This window comes from Phaethon lepturus, unplaced genomic scaffold, assembly GCF_000687285.1.
Source record: "Phaethon lepturus isolate BGI_N335 unplaced genomic scaffold, ASM68728v1 scaffold10189, whole genome shotgun sequence".
NCBI lineage: Eukaryota > Metazoa > Chordata > Aves > Phaethontiformes > Phaethontidae > Phaethon > Phaethon lepturus.
Window position 1 is genome coordinate 394 of NW_010564153.1, and position 9,359 is coordinate 9,752.

Genomic DNA, 9,359 nt, shown 5'->3' on the forward strand with positions numbered 1-9,359 from the left:
GGAGACCTTTTAGCCCTGAAAGGGAGTAGGTTTTATGTTGATGGTTTTCCATTAAACTATTCCAGGTCTACTTCAAATCTGTTGTCTTTCCCAGTTTGTGATGCTGGGAAATACTGAGAAATTAAATCATCTGGTTAACCTAGTCTTGTGCCTGTCGTGCGCTTATGCTGAGCTTTTTAAGAAGCTGCTCACGGATAATGGACAATTCATTTCTTTTTATGAAGAATAATTGGCATTTATTTTACAGATTAAATGCGAAATGGTGCAAAGACTTGGAAACTGAAGCGTGGGATAAAGAACTCGCATTCGTGTGGTGATTTATTGAACTAAAGTATCTTAAGAGTGGAAGTAGAATAAAAAATGGGATTACTCTAAGTGGTTTTCACCAGTGCAGACAACAGTATTTTCCTTGATTAACAGGATTTCTAAGCAATTATTAAGAGAAGACTTGTTCATCATAAATGTCTATGCCTCATTCTGTAGCTGAGATCGGTAAAGGAGCAGGAGGTGATTTTTAACAGGTTTTTTTTGTCCTTATTGTACAGCTTGCTTGGATACTAGTTTGGTTAATACTTAAGAAAAATCATATAATTTGCATGAATTTCAACCTGATACTGTCTCTTTTTGAAGGAAGTTATTCCTGGGGGATTGTTTTAGGAAGGTATTTCATATGGCTCGTAGACAAAGCAGCATGTTGTCTCACTGACTTGCCTGTCCACCTCTATGCTCTTGCTTGCTTGCTCCCCCACAGCCTTAGCGATTCCAGTCAGGTAAACAGACCTGTAATAACAACATTGTGCACCTGTGTAATCTGTTAGGGTGGTACCTTCACTCTGGGCTTTGGTTTGCTTGAGAAATGCAGTGGTACTGTGTTTTAATTTGGGGATTTTATGAATTGCTGGAAGTAACTGCTGAAGCAAATGACCAGGCTTTTACAGTAATCGAGGAAACTTCTGCTAGTTATATCCTGCTTCTCATAATGCCCAAGTTTGAGGTGTTTTCTTTTCTTGTTGTTGTTGTTGCTGGGGTTTTGTTCGTTTGTTCTACTTAATATATTTCAGTATCACTGTGCTGCCCTGAAAGACTTAAAGCTTGGATGCCTGGGGCTCCCAGTGCTTCATAAATGCTGTAGGAACACATTTTTATATCACTTAGACTAAGGGGGGGGGGAAATCCCTGAATGATTTTGAACTTTGTAAATTACGTGTGTGTTTGTGTACTTTTACCTTGAAGCAGTTTTTTGTTTGTAGATGATCTAAATATAAAACACTTTGATGTAACTTTTAAAGAAGTACAAGGCAGTTTTATCAAAATGTCGGTGGTTTTCCTGCAGTTGACTCCTCAGTGGCAGTGTGGTAGCCCTTGCTTAAGTTTTTTAACTCATTTACTCCTAAAAAGCATGAGAGCAGATCAAGTTTCCAAGCTGCTGTGTTGGGGTCTAGAGGAACAAGTTGGGAGGATGTCCTTCGAGCTCTTTCTTCCTGTTCTTTGCAAGGAAGTTTTGGGTCATACGCTGCATGGACTGCACCGCTGGTATCCCATGAGGAAGAGAAGCCCTTTTCAAGGTCTTAATTCAGAGAGATTGGGAAACACCGTTCCTTGCTGTGGTGCCTGCCATCTCAGTAGTAGTGTTCTTCAGTGTTGTCACTGTATTTCAATATCTGATCTCTGGGAGACAATAAGTACCCTTCTGTGGGCAGCAGTGGCATTATTCTTCAACAAAGTTTTAGGTGATCTCAAGACCTGTTTTTGTATGAGGAAAACAGGGACTTATCATTGAATTGTTAAGTATAGTTGTTGACAAGACTACATCTGAGAGTTCATCAGTCTCATCCTACTGTGTCCAGCTCTGGAGCCCTCAGCACAGGAAAGACATGGACCTGTTGGAGGGGGACCAGACGAGGCTACAAAAATGGTCAGAGGGATGGAACACCTCTCCTATGAGTTCAAGCTGAGAGAGTTTGGGTTTATCAGCCTGGAGAAGAGAATGCTCTGGGGAGACCTTATTGCAGCCTTCCAGAACTTAAAGAGGGCCTATAGGAAAGATGGGGACAGACTTTTTAGCGGGGCCTGTAGCAACAGGACAAGGCATAATGGTTTTAAACTAAAAGAGCATAGATGTAGACTAGATATGAGGAAGAAATTTTTGACAATGAGGGTGGTGAAGCACTGGCCGAGGTTGCCCAGAGAGGTGGTAGATGCCCCATCCCTGGAAACGTTCCAGGTCAGGTTGGACAGGGCTCTGAGCAACCTGATCCAATTGAAGATGTCCTTGCTCATGGCAGGGGGAGTTGTAAGGGACCTTTAAAGGTCATCTAGTCCAACACAAGTTGTTCTATGATTCTATGACATAAAAATATTTTTGACAGCAACAGCCACCTGAATATTTGGCAGTTTTGAGGCCAGCTAAGGCTCCGAAATCTGGATCCTTCTATGTTCTTGCTCTACACACCTACCAGGAACCATAGCTTTCCTGCTGGTTGGCCTCTCTTCTTTATTATTAATAATATGAAGGTTGATGGATAAAGCAGATTTCAGTAGATATTGCCATTATCTGTTCATATATCCATTTTAGCCATAGTGCTAGCATCAGCTGCTGCCCTGGATGCAAGCCTGAATCACTGGTTTCAGATTGCATAACCTTGTATCAGGGTTTGCCCTAGCACTGAGTACAGAACAAGTGAAAGGGGCTTTTCAGATATTGGTAAACTAGAAGCAGACCAACTTTGCAGAAGTGACACACATTTTCTAATAAGGAAAAATGTTGCTTGTGAACTGGCTGGTCTGTAGTCCCTCTCCTGGCACAGCTGTGTTGTGTGCACACAAGCGCTGTAAATAAGACCTGACTGGGTTTATGCCGTGGTTCCTTGAAGGCAAAGGAATGCTTTGGCTCAGCTGATCAAGTCCAAATCCCCTTAGCAAGAGGGCACACACTTCATCTGCTGCAAGCCAACTGTGAAAAGCACGTACCAGATGATATTCAGGTGCAGCTATGTGAATCCCTGTAGACACAACAGTATAATAATGGACTCACTAGTGATTTGTCGGCAAACCAGAATGCTTCTGGTACAGTCCCAAGAGCAGATCGTCAGCACTGGTCTCACTTGCACAGGATTGCCAAGCCTTAGCTGAAACAATCAGAATGGAAAAAAGAGAGTCCATTTTTCCAGCTGTATTTCATGATCTTCTATTCCTAGGACTAGATGATTCCTTTAGCAATGTAGTCACTATCCACTCTGAAAAAAAACCTCTCTGTGGAGGGAAGACATATTCTGCCTCAGACATCCAGATTTCCAGCTCCTACTGTTACAGGTTATCAGTAGTCTGTAGTAGTTTCCTTCTAACACTGAGAAAATACTTTGTTTCCTAATCAGTTTTGTTTCCTTCTTACAAAAACAACAAAAAAAATTCTCGTGAATATAATCCACTTTAGTAGCTCTAATTGTATGGATCTTAGCAGGCTTATGCCTCTTCAGTAGAGGACAGCTAGTGAGTCTGGACATGCTTTTTATATAACAGGGACCAGAGCTCTGTCATACAGCAGAAATGCTCAAAAGTGGTAGTGTTGGACTTCAGGAGTCTTATTTTGTGTGACTGAAGATGAGTAGAAGGAAAACTGTTGTGATATTCCTTGCCCCTCTGCTGCTGCTTAGATCTCTCTACAGATTTTGCTTTCTTTCAAAGTGAATTAAAGAAGAAACTTAAGCAGTTCCAAGGACAAAGTAGTCACTGAGAAGTTAACTAAATCAACTAATATGTAAAAATATATTTTCTCTGAGAGTAAGATCATCAAAACAAGCATTAGAAGCTATTATCACTATCTGGTAAATTCTGTAGTGGTTTTGAAGAGCTGCTGGTGTGAAAGATCTGTGTTCGGAGTTGTTCAGCTCTTGGAAGCGCTGTGGGGTTTTGAGATTCACCAGACCTGTTCTTTGTCTTGGAAGACTAGCTGCTCTTCCGGTGATGGTGAGTATAGCAGTAGTTTGGGAGTCATGGGAATGACTAGACCTGGCTAGATGCTACAACAGGTTTTATCCTAGGACACCATGACCCTGGGTTCATGCCTGGCTTTTGGGTTGGCAGGAGCAAGGATGGCAGGCTCCATCCGGGGTTGTGGAGGATGGGGAAACACTAGTTAGAGGAAACTTGAGCCACGCTTCAAAGAAACTAGTTGCTGGAGAGCGTCTGGAAGTAGGTGTTCTTACGTGGACTTCTCCCAGCTTAGTATCACCAGCAGAGTTTCTTTTTATGACTAAAACTTTGGCGGCTGTGATATGTTCTTGATCAGAGCTATGTGCAAAAGACCCAGCTGGTGACTGGCCGTGTTGTTTACTGCCCCACAGCTGTAGGATAACCGTTCACAGCTTCCCCGTGGAACGCTTTCCAGAATCACTGTATAGGCCAGGAGTTCTGTTTCTATAGTATGCCATTGTGTTAAAATGAAAACCGGGGGGGAGGTGTCATTTACTTTGGTTGTAGGCTTTTTTGTGAAAAGTTGTGTGAGGAAAGAGACATCTTATCCAGACTGATGCATGTTTGTTAGCGACTGAAAAGGAAAATACAATAAAGAGCTGGGATGATGGGGCACTCCCCAAAATACTGAATAATCATTTTCCTGGCAGTCTGTCAGAGATGACTTCCGAAGTTACTACTGTTCAGAGGAAAATTAAATATTTAATTGTACAAATATTAGTTTCCTGTTTTTTAAAGGTACGGCCTAAAGGGTTTGAAGGCACGTATATGGAAAGGCTTCAATTTTATTAAAAATATGTAGAGATCATGTGCTTGCATCTGTTTCTTGAGATCCATAATCTTGTGCCTCTTTTTTTGCCTTTGAAATTTTCAGAACATTTGAATATATACTGCAGAAGTGGTCATGGAAAATTCTGGGAGTAGAAATTCTGCTTTTTTTAAAGAACTTCCAATCTTAGCTTAATGCATGATTGCAACAAAAAACGAATTAAGAAGAATGACAAGTGATGTGTCATAGCTGTAAAATCTATCACAGCATGAATTCTTAGTGCTGTAAAGGATGCTTGGACACCTGAGTTACTATTTTTGCTTTTTGAAAGATCACAGAAAACACTGTTTTAAAACACCCTTCTGGAGTGAGTGTTGAGCAAGGGGGTGAAATGGTTGAGAGGTAGAATGTGAAATAAAGATATAATTTTCTTAGAAGACTGTTACCCCTACTCTGGAGAGCAAAGGAGGGGTTAGCTCATGGTATTTCTACTACTGCCATGTGCTCTTGGGCCTTCAGTTCAGCAGCAGCTATGGGAAGACATGGAGATATGTCACTGACCACGGCATAGAAAAGTGGTAGAGATGAAGTTAGAAAAATAAGAGGTTTGCTTTGTAGGGCAGTGAAAATTGTCACAGCGCAGGATCACAAATGGAAGGGGAAGGGATTTTGAAGCAATCATAACTACAAGAGATCTCAGGCCAGTAACAAATGTTTTGGCAATGCTCGTAATGCAGTTGTGACCATGTGCGGGGGCACAAAGCAGCCGGGAGGATAAGCCGCTTCTGTTGGGGAGGCTATGCCTGGAGGATAGCAGTCATGGGCAGGAACATCAATAGCAAATACTATAGCAAAGTGGAGGGGGAGAAAGGAAAGGGGGAACTAAACTCATCAAGGGATGGATTTAGGTAAATATTAACACATAAAATATAACTTGATGAAGATTTAGATAGTATTCATAATTGTTTATTCACTCTTATGCTAATGGTTGCTGGGGCATTTTAAAAGCATTTGGAACACAGGAGGTTTAGAAAGAAATTTAAAAGAAATATTTAGGTTTAGGTGTAGTGTCTTTGTTCAGTCCTTTGTATTCTTTCAAGAAAAATTATGCACGAAAGTTACTTAAACTGTCTTACTGGAGGAAAGTATTCCTATGGTAATTATCAGTCTTTGGAGGGATCTCCTGGGAAATCCTGGACTCCAGTCCTTTGGGAATCTTTAATGAGAAAATCACTTGGTCTGCTCTACCTTGCAGTCATGGATAGGCTTGATGACACATTTTTAACTCTGTACTTAAGTCCTCTCAAGTCTTTGATTGCCCTTCCAGCAAAACCACACTGCCATGGCTTCAGCAGCACGGCTGGAGGAGGGGGAGATGGCTGGTCCCGGTAGGTGGCTGGTGAACAGCGCTCAGTAAACTGCTGGTGTAAAACTGGCACGTACAGACCGCTTTGGGTGCTCTGTGCCGGGGCTTGAGCTAGTGTGTGCTGCCTTGTTTCGGAGGCCTGCCTGGAATATAGCCGCTTCCGGAGAGCCACAACGTGCCGTCCCCCGGGTTTCTCAGTTTGTGATTCAAAACTTGGATGTGTTACGGCAGACTTCTGAGAAATGACTCTGTGGAGCCTTGGTGTTTGTACCAGTTTGGTTTACTGTACCTGGGTGGTAGGGAAGTTTTTATGCTGGTTCTTTTGTTTTCCCAGTAATTGGTGCTTACTCTGTCTCCTAATGCCAGTAAGGTGTGACGGTTCATAACTCCTGCAATCATCGGTTAGGTAGGCCCTTTCTGTTAGTTGATTGCATTTCCAGCAGGGCTTCTGCAACCTCCCCTTCTTGCTAGAGAGTATCTAACTTCTCAAGCTTTGTGTGTAAGATTTCAGAGGTTTTATCCAGAGCTATTCAGTGAATGAAGAAAATTTCTGAGAAATCAGTGTTGGATTGGGCTTATTCTGCTTGGATGAGACAAAATGCTGGAGAGGGAAAGGGGCCCCAAAAGACTCGGTGCTAATTTTGATGACTATTCAATAATGTCTGCCCAAAAAGAGCAAGAAGGAGGCTGACTTATAAATGAAAACCGTTGACTAGCTGCTATTACAGAAATCATGAGATGCAGGTTTTAACCAAAACAGTTGTAAAGACAGACAGCTCCATACAACCTAATTGAATTTGAATCCCTCCACAGAATACAGAATCTTTGCGTTGGCAAATACCGCCTTGCCACAATGGAAATATTCAGAGCCAGGATAGCCTCATAAATACAGAATAGGGACCACAAGCTAAAGCTTGCAATGAAACCAAAGATGTATTAAATCAAGAGAAAGAAAAACTTGTTGTTTTTTTTAAAGCGGTTAAAAGAAGATGAGAGCAAGGAAACATTTGCTTCATTCTTTCAGAATTTCAGTTCTGGAAAAAAAATCTGCAGATCAGCACAAGTGACTGCCTCTCAGTCTGGGACAAGGAGAGAAAGACCTGGTAGTGCAGAAATGAGAATGGAGGTGGATCCTGCCCCAAAAAAAGAAGCGTACCTGCGATTAATGCATGTGCTGTTAAGCCCAGGACAAGGTTTTAACATCGATTAAGGGCTTTTGGCCCTCTCTGAGAGCACTTGGATGCTGAATTCTGTGCTGTGCTACTGGAACCTGAGATTGCAGCCCATGCACGTCATCGTTGCCTGTGGCATCTTCCACATCAGCTGGAGCCAGAGAGTTGGATTCTTTCCCTGGCATTTTGCTCTGTGTTCTTTGCACTTTACCCAGCAATTAATCCGGTTCCTCCTGCCACTTGTGGGGCTGTGTACTCCTCCCACAGCTGAGATCAGGTAGTGGCTGAGCTCCTCTCACTCCCTCTGTGTTGGGTATTACAAGGAGAAATGGAAATTTGTGACTTCAAAGGAGCTGACCCATTACTCATGGTCCAAATGATGAGAAGCCATTTTGACTTCCTGGCTTTGTCCTGCCATTTCTTGTGTGAAGGGCCTCCTCAGAAGGAACTGTGTCATTCTCCAGCAGTGCTGGTTGATTACTCTTATGCAGAAGTCAGAAAGCAGCAAAAAGTTAAAAATTGGAGAGAGTTTTATGTCTCGGGTTTGCTCATGCTGCTTCCATCACCCTTTGTAGCAAGAAAACCTGATGCTTCAAGAGCCTTGAAATTCTTAGTTATATACGAAGTTGGGTATTTCATCAGGAGAAGAACCCTAAGTATCTGGGAAGCTTAGAAGGGCAAGGACCCATAGCAGCTAACGTTGTCAGTCAGAGTTTTCATGTGCTCGCATCAGTTTTCTAGTCTGTATGCTGTCTAACAAGCAGAGAAAAGGGTTAAATTCTGAGTCAGAAATTGGAGTGTATTTGCATGTAATTGTCTAAGCAGGAATTGAATGGCCCTTTGGAATGGTACATTGAGGTATATCTGAGAAGGATGTCTTGGCTGAAACAATAAGAAGCAAGATTTCCTGGCTGCTAACTATTAGCAAGAAACATTTAAGCAGGCTGGAGGGAAACAATGCACGTTAACCACAGAAAGGTTTGGGGAGCGACTTATGCAGAATGAGAGCAGCTTAGAGGTTTAGGCCTAAGAGTAAGAGAAAATCCACAAATATTGCATTGAGATGCAGTTTTGCTGGCCTGAGGACTGGGGGGTTTTAATTTTGGTTTTTTATTTGGAGGGCATATAAAAATATTGTAAAACTAGCCAGAAGTCCTGCTGGCTATAATTATTGTTGTCTGTCGTACCTTTCTGTACAAGGCTAAGTCCCTATTTCGGGGTTGGTCTAGGTACCTCTGAAGCATCATTAAGGAAGGGGGTTAAATTTTGGTTCACATTAACTGGATGGTGAACTTTAATGAAGCGCTGCTCCTTTATAGCATCTGCTGGCAGTAACCTGGAAGTGTTGAGGCTTCAAAATGCCTTTTGTGGATTCTAAGGAGAATATTTTTTAGTCTTGTGCTGCTGCTACCTTTTTTTTTTTTTCAGATGTAAAATATAGTGGTGAATATTGAGAAATTTTTTTTCCTGTTTTGGGGAGAAGAGGAAAATTGGAGAAAGTTTGCACAAATGTGGTAAATTCTAAGGTGTTCTTTTTTGTGGTTGCAGCCTACTTTCCAGTGGTATTCTACTGATTTAGTTGTTGGTCTCCATCTACCACCAGCCCAAGACTACAGAGAAAATTTTCACTGTATCTTTGATAACGTTTTTCTGGAGCCTGCTGGTAAATCTTAGTGGTTTGGGCCATTGCTGTGGCCAATAATGGCTTCAGGGACATGATCATTTCTAGCTGAATGTAACGAGTAATGACGCCTTTCCATCTTCAGTGTTCTGCCTACCTTAGACAAATACAATTTTTGATAGTGTCAAGCACACCCATTTCCTCCTTCAGTCACCTGTCAACTGGAGTTCTAATGGAGTTATTTAGAGACTAATGTGTTTACATTTAAAAATACATGATCAGTATGAAAATATGGAATGAGATTAAGTACTGTAAATGATAACATCTGCTTTAAGCCCTGTCCTGCTTGAGATACTTTGACCATCTGTAAAATTCTGCAGCTACCAGTCCTGGGTAGATTGCTGCATGGAAGAAGGTACTGGATTTTGTAATGGTACTCTCTGCAATAAACTATTTTTC